Source organism: Vipera berus (assembly GCF_964194415.1).
Source record: "Vipera berus genome assembly, chromosome: 3".
Taxonomy (NCBI): Eukaryota; Metazoa; Chordata; class Lepidosauria; order Squamata; family Viperidae; genus Vipera; species Vipera berus.
In genome coordinates this window covers 55,510,063-55,527,974 of record NC_138204.1, presented here as the reverse complement: position 1 = coordinate 55,527,974, position 17,912 = coordinate 55,510,063, and the positions used below count along the sequence as shown (strand labels likewise).

At 33.4% G+C, this 17,912-nt stretch overlaps 1 protein-coding gene across 4 annotated transcripts in view; it reads right to left on the bottom strand.

Annotated features, from left to right (window-relative positions):
- The window catches only part of PTPRF (protein tyrosine phosphatase receptor type F), a 528,476-nt gene that overhangs the window by 442,646 nt on the left and 67,918 nt on the right, over positions 1-17,912 (bottom strand). For 3 of the 4 annotated variants that reach the window (XM_081322272.1, XM_081322273.1, XM_081322270.1), the window contains exon 2: positions 3,857-3,941. The gene's annotated coding sequence lies outside the window, so the exon portion shown is untranslated. Of the gene's footprint in view, positions 1-3,856; positions 3,942-4,335; positions 4,403-17,912 lie in introns of all 4 variants that reach the window. The other variant, XM_081322271.1, reaches the window with a different exon arrangement.

Below are 17,912 nucleotides of genomic sequence, written 5' to 3'. Positions count from 1 at the left end.
AAATAGAACTGTTAGTTGTCACAGTAAAAGTAGGAAAGATTTAAGACAGATAATAGAACATTTGGAATTGGCCAAAGGCAGAATTTGAAATTCAACTATGTACAAATGATGAACATGTAATTGCTATAAAAGAATTACTGTTCTTGAAATTTGAAATGGAAAAGTAAGAGATTGTATAGGGCTAATAACTTTGAACATAATATACTAATGGAATAGTAGAAAAATGTATCATTAAAAAGACTGAAATTTACCTTATGTTATATATAGTTATTTCAAATTTATGTTAGGAATGTGGACAACATGGAGAATCATTTGATCATACACGGTGAACTTGTACAAAAGCAAGAAATTTCTGAGTTCAAATACATATAATTCAAAGAATTTTAAAGATCAATATTCAACTGAAACCAGAAATTGGGGGGGGGGGGGAATTAGTGGCAATCAGTTAGAAAAGAGTCATGAAAGATGATTTTTATATACAATTATGGCTCCAAGATTATATGCACAAAAATGGAAAGATTCAACAGAAGAATGACTGGGAAAGGTGAACAAACTAGAAGAGAAGGCAAAATTAATTTGTTTGATTAAAGAAACATCAACAACTACATTTATCAATGCCTGGAAACCTCTTGTGGTAATGCTTCCCAAACCTTTTCCGTCATTCATCAAAACCAAATATTCTATCAGAAAGTCCTTTTGACAACTTATTAGAAAGTCCTTATTTACATGTCCCTGTTATGATTGGATAATGGATTCATAATTTACCCAGGGGTTTGGGAAACAGTGCCTTTCAGATTTGTTGCTAAAAAAAAGGGATGAAAATGCACCTGTGATTTATGGGTTTGAAGGATTAAAAATGGTAGCTAAAAATAAAATAAAAATTAAATGCCATTCATAACTGTTGTAAAAAAAAATCAGAAGCTGTTTCTTTATAATCTTTTCTTTTTCTTTTCCATTTTTATTTCCATTCTTATTCACTATCCCTTGTTTCTTTTCTAATATTTGTATTTCTATTCCCTCTAAAAACTTCTTCAATAAAAATTATATTTTAAAAAAGGAAGGCTTTGTGATACCTAACATTTATTAATAAGTTCATTAAAATTGAAATTCTTTGATCCACTTGCTGATTTCCTCTTGAAGCATTGGAGAAGTTGCTGTATATAGTTCCCTGATATAGAAGGAGTGTGCAGATGTGTTCCAAGTCCTATAATGTTTTAAAAACCTCAGTCCTTCTTAGCCTCTGAGAAGTTCAGTACAGCTTATGCTTTAGCCTCACTATTACTTACAACAAAACAGATTCCTAGGCATTCTTTTTCAAATGTTCATTTCGTAGCCAAGATTTCTAGGTGTGCAGATCAACAGATTACATGATGTGACTATTCATGATGTTCATAAATTCTCCTTGATTCCCACATTCACAGATTGAATGTTCTTTTTTTATTGTTTAAAAATGGGATTTATAACTATTAATGTGACAATGCCATTTAAATCCAGCAATACAATAAAACAGATTAACAAAATTTCTTGCAATGCTTCCACTGATATATTGCAAGCTCTCATATAATAGAATGAAGCTAACTAAAGAAGTAAATGGATTTAAGATTAAGACAAATAACTTTTCTAACTTGCAATTAATTACTATCTAAAGAAATCAGTCTTGAAGATAAGTATCAGAGATTAAAGGTGACATAGTATAATTCATACAGCTAGTATTAAACCAAGTCAGAGATAATAGAAGAAAAATTTTAAATTAATCATAGTCTTGTAGTTCATTCAAACATTTCAAACAGACCCAACAGTTTTTAAAAATTCGCACGCACCTATAGCTGGTTATTTCTAGTGCCGTAGGAATGGGCCATGAATGGGGAAGGTGTAGCCAATATTAAGATACTGGTTTTGCATTCCAGTCCCTCAGTTTTGCATTCTAGTTCCTAATGGGACAACTTGGCATGGCCAACTTGCTACGGTCAACTTGCTGAAGGACATTTTTGTCAATGGAAATAATGTCAGAGAAACAGTGGTGGATAACATTTATCACACTGAGTTATCCTGTGTGGATTTGTTCCATGGTGAGATGGCTGTGGCAGGTTGGACATAACAAGTTCAGTAGGTGCAAGTAATCAAGTTCTCTTGCAGGCTGCCCATATAACCCTTCCCATCCAACTCATTCAACATATTCCTTTTACCTGTAGTACTCCAAATCCAATGGGATTAGCTGCTGATAAAATACTAAAACCTCATACTCAGATCTCCAATACAAAAGCAGTCCAAGATTTTAAACTGTCAGTAATCAATCATATAAGCAATTTCAGAAACCATCCTGCAAGTAAGCATCATAAGCAGTCAAATAAAAAGTATCCTTGAAGTGATGACAGGAAGCAGAGATCATAATCCATATTTAGGAAATCAATGCTCAGGCAGCTGCAAGTTTCAGATGAATCCAATACTTGCAGCCTTCCCAATCTGGTTCCTCCTCTCCAGTTCCTCACCTTGACCTCAAAGAATCTCTGCTCACTAAAGAAGCAACTTCCCAGCTGTCACCACTTCCCAATTGGTTATGCAGCCCACAACAGCTGGACTTCTATGACCAACTAGGACAAATGACGCTTTCCTCCCAGACATGGAGAGAAACATACTATGTGGCCAAGACACATACACAAGGGCCTGTATTTTGCAACACTGAGACACTATTGACATATTTCTCCCCTTTCCTTCACATTGTCACTCTGCACTGTTCCAAATCTACCACTACGATCATAACAGTCCAAAATCACTGGAAGCAAAATCTTCAAAAATCCATCCAAGTTCTCCCAAAATAGAACTTGGGAGGGAACAAAGGGATAGACAAAGCTTGATTTGAATTGTCTAGTTTATATTTCCAGAAAGAGATAGCCAATAATTATTTGCTTGTTTATTCTACTCAACAATCTTTGGAAGATTCTTTGCTACATCTGATACTATTTGATTTAAGAATCTTAGATTATTCTCTGTAGACATGAGTAAAATATCAGCTACTTATTTCTTATCAGTCTTCACTTTTCTTGGATTATTTTTACCATCTTACCTGATTAAAGTTTTGTAATTTCATTTTTTCTCCTCATTGTTAATACTAATCTGTGTGCTTTTGCTTTTTAACATCTTATGTACTTATTTAAAATCCTTTTCACTTCTTTCTTTTGAACAATATTTTAAGCTATCCTAAGTAATCCAGTTAAAAATGAATACATATATTCCCCAACTGGCCTGCTTACAAATTATATCCATTGAGACATTTTCAGGAGATGCCTGGAAAGCAAAATTATCCACTCTAAGTTTAGAATCTAACTACATAGAGTAAACCTTCTCTTCTACCTGTACAGAGCTGTTTTTTCCAATAAGAAGCTATCTCCTTCTTACAAAACAATAGAAGAATTCTTGATATATATCAGAGACATAAAGGCTCTTTCACTTTGTTTTTATTTACTATATTAACTGGAAAACATTCTTATTACAATTCAAAACTTTTCATTCTGTGTTTCCTTAATACATATTTTATATTAAGTCAAGTATTCTTTAAAAATAATACATTAAACTATTGTGCCTTCTTCTAGCTATTATAACCCAGAAACCAGAGTTTAAAATTGTCAAGGGTTAAAACCAAAATGGGAAAAGCTACAGTATGACTTAATCACTAATTTGTTTATTGCTGCAATTTTTCCATGCTTGCTTATTTTTCTGCCATTTTTGCTTCTTGAGAACTGGACATCATTTATTTTAAAAATTTAACAGTACCTGAGAATAGTTTATATACAAAGATATCTTTAATTAACACCATCCCAAAAACATGTTTGTCTGCCTATCATAAGTTTATACTCACCTGTGTGCAGCAAAACTCCTCACACCCCTTTGCAAGCAAAAGTTCTAGGTCCCTTTCACACTGATCAGCCCATTCAAGTGGTACCCTATAAAATACAAAACAGAAAAAGATCTCAGTATGTATGTCAAATAGCATGAACAATACCACTTCCATCCTATGCACATTCTATAATTTGCCCCCAATACTGCCTCTATGGTTATCCTTCGTACACCTCTCTGAAATGAATTCCCACCAAAATAAAATACAATTTATCATTTGGGGTTCAGAGTAAATAAGATTCCCTTCACCACAGTATTTTAGGGTTTATAACATTATTTTAATCATATTTTATTTATAATATGTACTTGTGTATGAATAAATAATCTGGCTTTTCTCATTTGTTCAGAGTACAAAACACAATTTCCTTTGGAAATCTTTGCAGGAATTATGGTAGAACTTAGAAAAAGTAGCACATTAATTTCAGCAAAAACAACTGTTACCTAGATTTATAGTCCTGAATCTGCATCAACAGGGACTCTAATCAATTACTTCCTATATTTGTTGTCTCTGAAGAAAATGAATCCAGAATTAATAACAAGAATCACTGATGATTTTATCTAGATTTATTCAATTCTCCTGCATATGATTCAAGTTCAAAGATGTTATATTTTCAGGACTAAAGCATATATTTTTGATACTGATTGAAATATTTAAGAAATATCAAAACTATTTTTCTACAGACTGTCTAGTACAATACTGAAATTTCAGTGACCATATACTTTATATGATACTTGAGAACCATCTATTTTGTTCTGTGATAAAATGCTGGTTTAGGAGTTGAAGGCAACAAACACTTCCTTTAGAAGGAAATAGTATAACACCAATGCATGTTTCATGCTTCCATATTTTTCTGGTTCACTCTAAGAGTTGTTAAAATGCATGAGTATTAACTTTTACATATTGCATAATATAGATTAAAATTATATTTAAAAACCAGGGTGCACATTAAAAATGTTCCTTGCTCTGTGTCTAACTTGCATTACCACCTTCTCCAAAAAATGCTCTAATATTTTATTATTTTAAACCAAAATAAAATTCTCACAAATCATGATTTATGAGCTGCATTTCTAACTACGGTTCCCAAGTCAGCTATAAAATATAATTGAAACAAATACTTCTAATATCCTCCTTGCAATTAATTAAGAGGAAAGCATGGGACAGGAGTTTCATCCATGCTCTGCTAAAACCATGTTTTAAATTAACATCTCAAATCTCTCATTATGGCTGATGTAATATTTTTGGATCAGTATTGGAAACTAAATCCTCTCTTGACTTTACTGCATTTTCTTCAACACAAGAGCGGTGTTCACTATTAATATGGCTATTATCATTAATATGGTTAAAACAGATGCCATCTATTGATTAATTTGAAGGAAGTCTAGTGTTGCTGAAAAGAGAACATTTCAGCACCTTCTTCAGCCAAATAATTACCAATGACTTTTTGTAACTATATGAAAGAATAAGATTCCCTTGTTTTATGAAATCATAGCTGAACTTCACTGTTATTAATGAAAATAGTGCAGGCCAAAATAATGCAAGTTAAGAGCACTACCAAAGAGACATGTTATAACAACTCTTCCTGAAAAGTGTGACCAAAGAAAGGAAAATGGGGAAAGATGCCTGCAATCTATGGCCAATTCCCAATTCTTATAGTCTGGTTGAAAGATCATAAAAATAGTGCTATCTTTCAGTTTTAGTTTAATTAATCCTTTTATCTTAAAAAAATAGTCTTGATAAACTTTTGTTCAAAATACTATTTAGGTCATATAAGTAAATATGAGTTTCCTTGGTTGCTACAACAGAAGATGAAAGCAATCATGTATGAAATAGTGTAACTAAATCGCTGGCCACTTTAAATATGCCTTCATATTGCTTTATTCGGTTATTCTATTTAAGTGGTTTATCAAATGTAATCGGGCTATATGAACGAGGTTAAAAACAGTAACAGAAATGATCACATCCATGTATTTGGGATTACAAGGAAGCAACATATGATACTAAAATCAAATGCAACTAAAAGAGTAATGGATTTCAAAAAACATCATTTCATCCTTGAAATCCATGTTTTTAGGCCACCCTACTCTTTTCCCCAAATCTACAAACAACCTGTGAGATGTTCTTATGCTTTAATCTACCAGTTTTAGCCACTATTTAATTACTCCGGGTTAAAAAAATAACAGTTGAAAAATGAAGTGCAGATCATAAGCTGCAGAGAATATATTTGTTGCATTTCACCATCGCCCTTCAAGACATCTATTCCTAATTGGCAAGTCTAACACAAAATAACAAGAGAATCCCTATGAAAAATGTGAAGATGCAAAGAACTATGTGAATCTAACCAATAGTTTGAAATCAGTAACAACTTCATAATTTGACAAAGGAGATTAAACGTTGCTGTGCCAATTTTATCAACGTTCCTCTAGAACAGGGGTGTCAAACTCAATTTCATTGAGGGCTGCATCAGCATTGCGGTTGCCCTCAGGGGGCCGGGTGGGTATGGCCAGGGTGGGCGTGGCCTACTGGGTGGGCATGGCTAGAGTGCGTATGGCCTACTGGGTGGGCATAGCCAGCTCTACATCGTTCGCATCAAGGGTGCCTATGGGGGCCTGGGCAGGAGTGGGACAGATCTGAGAGTCTCTGGCAGAAGGAGGGTCTCTGGGCCAGGGCCAAGGCAGTGGGGGCCATTCCCTCACTGTTTCCAGGATGGCTTCGTGTGCCACATGAAACCACTTCGCGGGCCGGATCCGGCCCCGGGCTTTGTGTTAGACATGTCTGCTCTAGAAAATTCAATTAGGTGATAAAGACAGAGTATTATGCTGATAGATGCCAAATACTTTAGATTAAAATATTGACACACCAAATATAGCCTTCAATTCTTATTATATTTTAATAGATTACTAAAATCATTCTTAATTGGACTGATAAATGGAAATGCTAAGATTATGCATCAAGCTACAAGCTTAAATATTTCATAGTTAGTATCCATTGTCTCCTTTTATTTTTAGCCTTTTAGATTTTTTTAAACAAGTTTTATTGATTATGTAGTTAAAATCTACATATTTAGAAAGCATCATGATGACTGGGTAATCAGAGATTCAGTAACAGAGTTTTCAGTACATAATTCAGGTTACAGGTTATTATATTATTCAAATTTAGCCTTTAACATTCCAAATAATATTCACAACCCAAATTTCCCTTATTTCATTACAGCAAATACTATAGCATCTAACATGTACACAGTGGCTGAGTAGCTATGTTCTACCTAATAAACATCATCTGTTTCACATCCTAATACATCACACGTTACTAACAGGACCACAACCTATGTTTATCAATCTACAACTATTTATACACAACCAGATTCTGTTTTAAATTTTAGCTAATTCTTGATTCTTAAATAGAACAATCAAATGTCTTTTAACATCAAAAGTGGGATCTATAAACCAAATTTCCATTGTCAGTGCACAAATTATGTCTAAAATAAGCCTAATATAAACACATTCTAGTTCTATCTCATAAACATTTTCTATTTTAGATCCTGATAGATCACTGATTACTAAAAGATAACCTTTAATGGTTCTCTAAGAACTCACTTTTTAAATCTAACTCTGGGTTTCTTTTTTTGCCAATAAGGTTTCCAAACCAAGGCCTTTGAATTGCCAGATAGGTCTCCCTTCGCTCCAATACATATTATTTGCTTTTTTTGTTTTTTTATTAGTTTTCCAATATTACAATAGTATCTTTAAAAAGTAACATGGTGTCTGGGTTACAATAGTTCCATTTCAGACAAATACATATTATTACAAATCTCCAAATTGTTGTAACCAATACTTCCTCTCTCTTTTTTCCTTTAATACATGCTATCTCTTATCTAAATTAGCATACTTCTCATTGCTATCCATCATTCATTTAATATTTTCTTATATTTATCAATACTTTAGTATATTTTATATTTTAACATTCCATCTTTAAAACATCAAACACCTTATATATTTTTCTAGCTTTAATTTTACACTGATATTAAAATTAAACGTTTAAAATTTCTCATTTTCATATTGCTAAATAACCTCCTTTCCCTTTACACAATTTTCTCCAATACCTAGTAATGTAATACACTTCTTATTTATCTCATTTTCATATCAATATTAGTAGTATAATATTAGAATAGTAGTCATTAGAATACCAACTGCGAGGAGAAAGAGGAGGACAATATAATATTCTTGTTTCTCATTTATATTTCCACATATTAAAAATTAACCAAAATTTCTTCCCTTTCAACATTTAATACATCCTCTCATGTCACTACATCCAAGTATATTAGTTACATTCTATCATTTTAACATATATAAATCTTAATCCATATCATTTAAGGAACTCAATATTTCAATGTTAGTATTCATACATCTATGTTTTATTTTTTTTTAATTAGTCAGTATTTTTATCTATTCATCAAAACAATCTCTCATAATCCAAGTACAATCCTGTCTATTTTGGTATTATCTATTTCAGGCCTCTTAAGAATGTCCATATTTCTTCAATCTTATTCTTGCTTTCTTCCTTTGCCATAGGATCATTAAAGCATTCTTGTGTTGTTGTATCGTATTGAAGTGGCCCTCTAGTCTCCACTTTTGAAGGATTGAGGAGTCTGTTAACAGCACCAAATCTTCTCATTATTTTCGCCTCTTGATATAATTGTCCTGGTCTGAATAGATTTTTTTCCACCTTTTTTCCATTATAATCTTCAAAAGTCTGTATTTGTTGAATATTTAATTCTTCTGCCAATGTATTTGATTGTTCAATTTCTTCTGTTAAGTTCTGTCCTAATAAAATATTAGTTGTAGTCACAGTTTGAGTTTGTTTCTTCAAGATGCTTTCTAGTTCTTTTCCAAAAGCTCTTATTTTATCGCCAGCTGAAGAGAGGAACTGAAAAAGTTTGGTAAGATATTTCCCACATAGCATAGATTTGTTTTTGAAACTCTTCCATACTGAAGTTTCACATCTGGTGTTCAAGGTTAATCTTATCTTGTTTTTCTTAAATATTTTCTTGATTTTTTTAAAAGAGAAAGTCAGATTGCAATTTCAGGTTTAGCCACTGGGTGTCCCCCAAGTACTTTGAAAATTTGTTTCTTTTAGTCCTTTTCTTTTTTCAACCTTTTTTTAAACACCCCTGGGCTTGCTCGCTGCTTATTTGAAGGGAGGATTGAATTCCCCCCTCCCTCTCCACAGGGGGGAAGGTACTTAGCAGCTTATTTAGGTGAAAAGAAGATTAAGGTATAAGAGAGGAATCTTACCCCCGTCTCTTGCACACTGCTTTAATGTTGCCTGATGGTAAGTTTGACATCGGCTGTCTGCAGCCTAGTAACTGGCCATATTACTATGCCCAGTCTTTCGTCTGCTGGTATGAAAGGAATGCAGGCACTAACAGGGGGGTTGCGGCTCCCTCGCGTTTCTGCAAAATCCCCTTCTATCTGGTTGCCCCTCCAAGGCGGCTCTTCGGCCCTTTTAGGACCCCCCCTGTGATGTGAAACTGGACGTGGAAGACGAGAGCCGTCCTCCAGATGTCTATGTCGCTTGACATGGCAAACCGGAAGCCCCAATACATATTATTTCAATTGAAGGAGACCATCTAGCCATCAGTGATCCACAAAAACCAAACCATTTGTAATCATTATGTTGTTGCCCTGTGAGTTCTAGTCTCTGTATTTGCTCTAAAAACTTTATCTTCAGTTCGGTCTGGATTCCTCTTCCATCTGGGTTCCTCTGCTTTAAGTAAAGAATCTTATCCAATTTTGTAATTAATGCTTGGCTATCCAGGCTTTCAGAAAACTGTCTTTGTTGATCTTCCATGTCCTCTATGTTAGCATCACTATCTTGTACATAGTATACTTCTAAAGTTATAGGCTCTTTTGATAGAGTCAAAAGTTGAGTATTAGGTTTTCCCATAGTTTGTTGTTGGTCCTTAAGGTTATTTGCCATAGTGATAGTTCCTTGTACTTTTAGAGTTGTCAGTTCTTTGGATAGTTGTTGCTTATTTTCCTCTGTCTCAATAGTAATATCTTCTAATTTTGTTATATTCTGAAGTATAAATTCTTTAGTTGCAGTCTGGGTTTCAATTTATAACTTAAGGTTGGCATGTAAATTATTAAATCTGGAGATAGACATCTCAGCGACTCTGTAGATTGTTTCAAGTATGAGGTTATAATCAAGCAAGGTTTGTGGCTGTTCCTTCTCCATTTTGTAATAATTATAAATAGTCCTTGGTGGAGGCTATGTTTCAAACAAAAATCAGTAAGAGTCCACCTCCACAAGTCTAAGCCAAATTCATCAACAGCTGTTTCAGGTTTATCTTAATGCCAAGGTCAGTCCAAAATGTAAGCAAGCTTGTTTGCCAATAGTATTCACTAGATATCCCAAAATACTTCAAATCCTTTTCAGACAGTATCTTTTTATTTATTTCTTCTTTTTTGTCCCCTTTTTCAGACTAATAGGTAGAATAGTCCATTTCTGTAAATATAGGAACTTTGGGCGAAAAATAGAAAGGCAGGAAGTCCAATAAATCAGTATAATTTAGTAGAAGACTTTTTCTTTTCTCTCCCAATGTAGACAAAGGCCGCTCTTAGAGAGGGTGGGGGAAAAAAATCCCTTCCCTCTCTCCTTGCAGGGGAAAGCAAATTTGAGAAGCTTTTGGCAGGGAAAGTAGACAATTAGGAAAACAAGAAGGCAATTCTCACCCAGCTTTCAAGTGCTTTCAAGTGCTTTGTTGTGCTTTTGGCTTCGGCAGGAAATGGCTAAATGATGGTCCATGGGAGTGGCCAATCCTTTCTTCTTTGGTTCTAAGAGTAGCTCCAAGCCGACGGGAGGGCCGCCGCCCTTCTACCGCCGACTGGAGAGACCTCTCCCCTGCTCATTGCCCCTCCAGGGTGACTTTAGACCCCTTTACAGGAGCCCCCCCCCCAATGAAGAAATCCAGGCGACATGAGGAGCGATTCCCTCGCTTGTCTGGGAGCACCGAAATTCCGGAACCGGCCAGCCTTTTAGATTTTTTTTAAGCCAAAACACCATCAATATTTTCCATTCCTACCCTTAATATCTCTACCCCAAAAAAATCCAATAAAAATTACTGGCACACTGAGGACCAAACTGAGATTTACCAAAAAAAAGTTACTAAACCGTTGGTACAAACCCAACTGAAAATTGAATTGCAATTTCAGGTAATTAAACTGTGCAATAAATGTAACTGTGCTGTCATATGAAAACAAAGTTTAGTAGAATATTCTACTAGCTTCCATAAATTATCCTTTCTATACTCTTTTAAAATACTATGTCATAAAATTTAGCACTGAAAAACAAGAATACAGAATCAATGACAATGTAATGGAAAAGAGCATCAGCACCATAAATTCTGAAATATATAGATACTACCTAAGTAATTTATGATAATGATAGAATATTATGAAAGTGACTATATAAAATGCAGTAACAAATAAACATTCAAAATGTTAAAGATCAACATAAACTATTTATCTCTGCATTTAAAATTCTACATTGCAGGTCTTCCAGACTGTAGTACAGAAGACTCATCATAATTAAATTAACTTATCTATATAGTTTTTAATGTATCTTTATTTTTAGTATTTACTAAAGCAAAATGATTTTCAGTAGAACAGAACAGGCATTTATTGTGAATGGATCATTTCAGTAAACGTTCAGAAATCTATGTTAGCTATCAGGAGATTTTGGGGAGGGCGGAATGTTTCTAAGTCACTGGCAACATATTGTCTATTTCTAACTCTTTGATTTTACATTTAAATTCACTTCACTGATAAATGGAATTTTCACAAATCTGAAGGATTTCTAAGCCATCCCTAAGTAAGCAAAAATAAATAGCCTGACAGAAGTCTCTCCCATCCAAGGGTATGTATGTATGTATGTATGTATATGTATGTATGTATGTATGTATATGTATATTATATATTATTATATATTATATATAAATTATATAAGTAATATAAATAAATGCATTAAAGTTAAGACCTCTACAACTTGGATGATGATGATAGCGATGACTACAACGACAACACTAAGATGCAATTATCAAATCCATCCATCCATCTAACAACTTCCAGTAAGCACTATATTAAACCATCATCACTTTCAATCCAATGCCCATGCTCCTTTAGGAAGGAAACCAATTGGATGCAGAACTGAAAATCTACTTTTCAGTGGAATGTTATAAAATCATATCCTCTTTGCAGGGCTTTTTTTGTCATAGAACGCTCAGAACGGAGTTCCGGCACCTTTTTTGGATGGAACCTTGCATGGTAGGCAAGGCAGGTTGTATGACATGTGTGAGTTCCGGCACCTTTTTCTTTTACAAAAAAAGCACTGCCTCTTTGTAATATTGGAGGGCCATCAGGACACATTAAATACTGTATTGCTATAACTCTGCTGCTTTATATCTTGAAGTCCTTCCCTTCCAAAAATGAGTAAGTGGTTTTCATAATCCATTCCAACATTTATTAGAAGTACAGTAAGTGGTTCCATCCCACTCTATGCCAAAACCTTTTGGAGTGCAAGATGGAGAAAAGAGCAGAACCATCTATTTCTGCTCAGTCTTATGCATGATTATTCAGCAAAGTTCATCTCAGGAGGGCATAAAATAATTCTGAATTGGTTTTTGTTCTCCTAGTGAATTCATTGTCAAACCTAGAATTCAGACTCTTAGTTTCTGACTGTACCTGACTGCCCACTCCAACCCCAAGCTGTTGAGAAGGCGCTTTATTTACCTTTACCAAAAGGTGATATAAAGATTTCACACGTAGCTTAAGGATACCGAACTTACCAACTCTTTAATTTCAATGAAGAACACCACAAAGATCTGTTCCCTATTATGTTATAGCATAACAACTAGCAACATTGCTGGAAATATATAAGAATACGGTTACAGTAATTTCAGTGGAATATTTGATATACTGGAACACCAAGGAATTCCACATATAGTTTTGGAAAAGCTTCCCACACGTTAGTGGCATTGTTTTAAAGATACACTAGATCATCTGTTGGATTTTTCCTAGGAGTAAACAGTTAATAACTTATTTAATTATAACTAAAAATATTTCACTTTGATTATGTGTTATTTAAAATAATAAATCAGAGATCCTATGCACAAAAACAAGGGCTTTTTGGAATTAAAGATAAAATTTATGATGGCAAAAATAAAACTTTATTATTCAGTTGGAACTGAAGTATAGTAATTATTATAATGGTATAAATTTGACCAATAAACCTAATCTACCATTCTCTTTACTTTTCCAGTTTTGAAGTCAAAAGTCTAGATGTTCAATGAAACATATTTAGTAATAAAACTGCCTCTTTACTTGTGATCTTTGTTCACCTCTTTCACTCATTTTTCTTTCTTTTCTTGATAGTATTTCCTTTAAATACCCTGCTGATCGAAGGATACAAAAAGAACTCATCTTTCCTAAAGTGTAAAATATTTTCCTTTCAATAATATTTTTCCACAAGCCCTAGAACTGTAAAATTCTTAATACATTTCTGATTTAGCCAAATAGGCAAAACCTTATTCACATATACTGATATAAGGATAGTCTAACTCTAACTCAAAGGGGAGAGGAGCAGACTCAGATGAGACCTATCATGAAAATTTTATACTGAAGGTCAAGGAGCAAATTTTTTTCTTCCATCTCCTCAAGTGTCAAATAAATGACCAATGCAAATGCAGAAATTATTAATCATTTTCAATTTCAGTTTAAGATTAAAAGACCTGATTATTTAGTTGCTTTTACATATTCCCTTTTTAATTATTTTTTCCAAAGTTAATCTAATGAATACTGCATAGAAAATAATTTATACCTTCTTATTGTATTCTAGGAATTTTTAAAATTTAATATGTAGGGAGGGAGGAAGAGAGGGAGGGAGAGAAATGCACACTACTCAAATCTGTCAGGTGATCCAAGTTGTTGTGAATGTAGAATTTCACTTAAGTTTCTCTAATTTTCAAAGTCTTCTCTAGCTAATCATATTAATTTATTAAGTTGGTCAACTCTTGAGAGGAAAGCATTTTCCCTCACAAAAGTTGGCAAATACTATATTCCTTTCACAGCCATTTGCAAAATACTAACTAGATGGTAATAGTTTTTGTTTAATTTAAAAGCCCATCAACATTTCATTAAAACTACTGATTTAGCATCAATTAACAAACCACAATTTATCTCACCCCTGCCTCTTGCTCGTAGTATTTCTTAACTCTGTCCTATAATCTTTCAATCAGAGCTGTCATTTGGCAATTGCTACATTAAACTAATTTTGTTTTACTTATTCATACCAACCCAGCCAGAAACAAGAGCAGAATGGAGATCTAGACATCTGCTCTCACAGGATGTTAAGCAGAGGTGTACAAATAGCATGAGAGCATTTTAAAAGTTGTTTTTGAGAAACTCTGTACAGTAAAAATACAAAGGGTTCTAATTAGAAGCCTAGAGAGGCTTATATATGGGGAAACATTTTAAAAGATCCAGACCCCTTCATCTTGCTGAAGGAGATGAAAGAGTTACCAAAGATAATCAAAACGATAAAAGATAGAGGTAGGTCATTTCCCTTTTTTAATACACATGTTTCTGCTAGAGAAACAAGACATTCTTTTGGATATTTTTTTTGTTCTCAGAAAGTTATGTTTTGGAAAACAGTGGTTTTGACATAATAGAAATTTTTAAATTCTTGACTGCTACCAGTAATTACCCATGACAAACAAATCAAGCTGGTCATTTGGAAACAAACAAAATATATTGGCTATTATGCTTTTCTGTGAATTGGCCTAATAAAAACATTTTGACAATGTGGATTGTATTCACCATAGCCCCACATATTCATAAAATTCTGTTCCATCTCTATTGGGAAAAATTCACTGGAAGAAGCCAGTTGGACAATTCATCTGCCCTAGTGAGGCAGGAGCTAGTACTGCAGTAGCTATGTTTCCAAAATGAAGTTACTGCAATTTTGCAGAAAGAACAGAACATGTGGAAGAACTTTTTTTAAAGAAGAATAATCATATTAACAGGAAAATCTGCTTCCTTTTCTCTCCCCTACAACCAGATTCACAATGACAGGAAATGTAGGCTTATTACTAGAAGACCAGAAGACTACAGCAAATCACAGATTAACATTAAATATGCTTCCATAAAACATATTTAACAAATATTACACAATAGTTCTGAGTATCTACTTGAAGGTACAGGTGGGTCCTTGCTTATCGACTACCTTATTCAGCAACAGCTCAAAATTAAAAAATACTGTTTCATCACATCTGTCACAGTCATTACTACTACTGTCACATCAGACTATATTCCTTGTTTTATACAGCAGCACTGTCCAGAAGTTATTCCAACATGCCAGCCTTGAAACCCCACAACCAAGGAATGCCTATCACTCTTTCTAACCATACCTGGCTACTATCACTTCTAATAGGTTTATTGGTTTTCATCTTGTACCAATCTTGATAATCTAATAAATTACTATCAAGTCAAAGCAAAGCTTAAGAGCTTGACATTACTACAACAATTTTTGTATAATTTCCTTTCAATTTTTCCACATTAATTATTGTATTGTGTTTATGGCTAGAAAAGAACGGTTTTAATATTACTTTACTAATATTACTTTATAATTCTTAATAAAATTATTTGCAAAAAAGAGAAATAAAACAGTGATTTTAAAGAGAAAAGGATAGTTCATTTACAATAGCCATTAGCGTTACTCTTGTTCTGCTAAGTAAATCAGTAGCACAGATGTTAACATGCAGAATTGGCAATTCACCTGCAATTATAGCCAAAAGACAGATATGTGGATTGTTGTAACTAGGGTCTAAATTAGTGAGTAGAAATCTTTTTGTTATGAATGATAACTGACCTAGGAAAGCCCAATCAATGATGGATGAATCCCAATCTGATAATGAAGAGAACCATATTCTGGTAATCAAGACAGCCTTGTATTGTGAAAAATCATACTTTGATAATGTATACCCAGAAATCTGTTTTTTCAATAAGGCAAGTCCGTCCACATTCACACTTAATTATCATTCCATTGATTGAAACACATGGTCCTAATTTCCTGCTTATATGAACTGATAGTCCTAGAGGTTCACATACTCCTTTAGTTTTCAATCATTTTTCTCAATAAATGAACAGGTATAATGTTTTGACTTATTTATTTAATTGGGCTATTTTTTATCTAGCTTTAAATCTTGTGTACAGATAAGATCATTTTTTGGATAATATTTATGCAAAAATGTGCAAAACTTCACAAACATTTAAGAATCCCCTATGCTTAAACAAAAGCTAATACAACTTCCACATAGTACCAAATGAATGTAAAAACATTATTTCTGCATTTATGTATAGTTGTTTACAGATTCAAAATATGAAAACAATACAATTTGCAGAAAGATAGTGTTTAAGTTTACATCATGAGAATTTGTATCTGCCTATTTTGTAAAACTACAGATTTATTGAAAGATATGGTTTGACAGATTTTCCTGTAGATATTTATCAGAACTAGTCACACAGAAGACTGTCAAAACCAGTTCTCTCTTTCCAGAACGCTGAACACAGCATAATAGATTTAAATTACAGAAAAGGAGATTGCAATTGAATATTAGAGGGGGAAAACGTCAATTATCCAAGAGATGCTGGCTTGGCTCTCCTAAATGGGATAGGTTCAAGTGGAGACTAGATATATCCCAGTTTCATATTCTATAATTGGCTTCCTGCATTGAGCGGGAGGTTAAACATGATGGCTTAAGTGATGTCGTCCAATTCTAAGATTCAGTAGCACTGCTTAGTTCAATTTCTTCGCAAGTATCATTTTCCCGCCTCTTCTCCCCCCATCTCTCTCTCTCTTTCAAACTAAATTTAAACAAAGTAAAGAAAATAGAAAGGAGTAAAGAGTGCAGGGAAAAAGAAATAAAAAGAAAAAAGAGAAGAAAGTAAGAATAAAGGGGGGTAAGCATTTAAATCAGTTACTTCCAACCTTCATCAGAAGTATAAACAAATTTAGCAACTTTTCACCGTCTCTTAAAGTTATAAACATTTATCTTTTCATACCACATCCCATCATTTAGCTATAAACAAATCCATAAATCATCATATTTTGAGTTAGCAGAAAGTCCAAAAAGGAAGTCAGTTATTTTAACCTTGACCAAATAAACCAACCTTATATTTCATTTTACCTTTTACTTCTAACAGTCTTAATCAAGTTTGCTCAAATATTATTGAGGGATTTTATTTCTCTTTACTTCTTTGACCCTTGGTATGCATTTATATTTCCTTCTTACATTTCAAAACCTTAGCCAATTTCGTCATCCAGTGAAATATCCTTTTCTAAATCTTTACCTGTCAGTTTTAAATCCAATTTTTGATACCATCTTTATCTTGTCAGATAAAATTTGTTACATATCTGACAATTCTTCAATAACATCTTTGGGGACAGACTATCCATAGAAGCAAACATCATTACTTTGTTGATACTGTGGCTACAATTTTCTGATTTCATTCTTCAAAGGTCTACTTCAGTATTTCTATTATCATAAACATCTTGCAGGCCTTTATATCATCTTGCTATCTAAAATCTTTAGCCCTTCTAGTGTCCAGTTTTTGAAATCATGAAATTATTTCTCTATGTTGTGTCTTGTAAAAAACCAAACCAGATTATTTCCCCTGTGATGCTCTATGTACTTTATAATTAATTCCAAAATTTTATTGTAAAGGTTTCAACATTCCAATTTTATCTAGATCCCTTAGTTCATTTATAACTTTCTAAGATCAAAATCTTATTTAACTTTTTGCTGTTTACTTCAAATTATTTAAATTTTTAAGCTTATAATTAGAGTATTCTTTTGTTCAGGATTAAAGGAAGACTCACCCGGCATTTTCAAACTTGTCATTCCAAAGATCTCTAAGAGCTTGGAAATAGCTAATGAGCAATTAACAAAAGGGATTAGAAAGTA